Below are 1,970 nucleotides of genomic sequence, written 5' to 3'. Positions count from 1 at the left end.
CTTTACTAAGACCTTTCACCTGGAATTTTTATTTGAAACTAGTGGTCCCGGCAAACTTTGTCTTGCCATCAAGTAGGCTGTTGAAAAACGTCAAGAAGTCCCCCATACAAAATGACACGTTAGTCTTCTCCCATTTTCCCGATTATTTCGGAGACTTTCCCGAACTTTTTCTTCACACGAACACGTCGCATCCCTTGTGGAGTGCAACTGTGAAAAGCTTGCGTTAATCCGTTGACCCGTTCTCAAGCCATTTCGTGACATACAAATACCACTCCATTTTTATTTATATAGATTTTGCGGTGGGCTATATTTTAATACCAATTACCAATGAAAAATAAAACCTGGCGATATTTGCCATTCAATCATGCATGACAATAATTTACATTTTACTGACTTTTTCGGTAGTTCAAAAACCCAGTAAAATTTTACCGACCCCAGTAATCTAATCTGAGTGTGTAATGATTGTCTTGATGGGGCATGTGAGAAGGCTATTAAAACATTAACTTTTTTCGTCATTTGAAACCAAAACTTTTTAAACTTTGGATGTTTCTGGTAAAACTCACCTAGTAAATGTAGTGTAATCGGTTCGGTTTGGCCAATGGGGTGGAATGAGCACCCCTTGAAAACTGCATCAATTTTCGAAATTTCATCTGAAATAACATGCAACTCCAAAGCTGATAAGGAAATGAAGCAATAGCCTTGTAAGAATTCAGTGTTCAAAACTCAAAGAAAAAGAAATAATGATGTTCGAAAAAACTGCCCATATTGCCCCGATCGCTCTTTTAAATTTCGTCATTTCAGAATGATGATGTTTGACTTTTAAAATGTTCTTTGAAATTTAATCTTTCTGCACGGAGTGGTAATGAATACTAAAAATTTTCAAGAGTAGTACAAAAAGTAATTGAATTTTTAGATTATATGAGATAATTTTTCAACCAAAAATAGGGTGCAGTAAAAAAACGGCAAAATGACAAATTTTGAAAAATCATTCACTTATCCGTAAATTTTATAAGACAACAGAAATCATTCGGATCTAGTGTATTCATCTAAAAATAGTTGGAAATCAAGCAGAAATCCGAAGATTTCATAGTATTTTCAGCATTTTTATCGACATTTCCTTAAACGACGAAGCGCTTCTTAATTATACATTGAGCAGAACAAATCATATTGTGTAGAAGCAGCCGGATTAATCATGGGGACTTTTATTTCTCAATATTAGGTTGGTGCTTTTTACGGTGTAAAGTTTCAGCTTAGTGAAAACAGAAGCAGTAACTGACAAAATTCATTCAGCTAAGATTTGTAGCTGCAAAATGTTTGCGTTACAGATGTATTAGCGCTGAACGTTTTATTTATTTTTGCTGCGTTCGCTGCTTCAATTCAACTGTTATAGCACAAAGTTGGAAAAGCTGGCGTGCTGATTTACTCGCATCTGTCTTACTCGCGAGTAAACGAGGCTAAAGTGATTCGTGAACAACTCCAAAGTTCAGAGTTAATTCCGCTTTTGGGAAGTTTCCAACGCAATTTATATTTACCCTACAGGCAAACGTAATTTATAATGACGAATAACAAATTATCCTGGCGTCCAACCAAAATGTGGTCTTCAGAAACTTGGAGCTGAGAAGAACATTCCTAAGAAGTGTTGGAAAATTCCTCCCAAACTATTTCATATGTATTTTAGAAGGATGATATTTACCATAACTGGTATCAATTAAGCACAGGGGCGCTAAAACTGCATCAGTCTACTGTGCACGATAATTATGCTATGGTTGAAAACCCGGCCTTGGTACTCAGTGAACATTCCGATCTGGTTAATAGAAATTTTGCTTTTACATCACATCGGTTGTAAGACCCATTTCACACCATCTCAAAGTTGCCCTCATTATCAAAGATACCCCGTTCTACAATACGATTTGTAATCACATTTGTAATTGCCATTAGGAATGCAGAAACCACACGAGAGCAATTTTATG

Source organism: Aedes aegypti, chromosome 3 (genome assembly GCF_002204515.2).
Source record: "Aedes aegypti strain LVP_AGWG chromosome 3, AaegL5.0 Primary Assembly, whole genome shotgun sequence".
Lineage (NCBI taxonomy): Eukaryota > Metazoa > Arthropoda > Insecta > Diptera > Culicidae > Aedes > Aedes aegypti.
Note: the sequence above shows the minus strand (reverse complement) of the source record.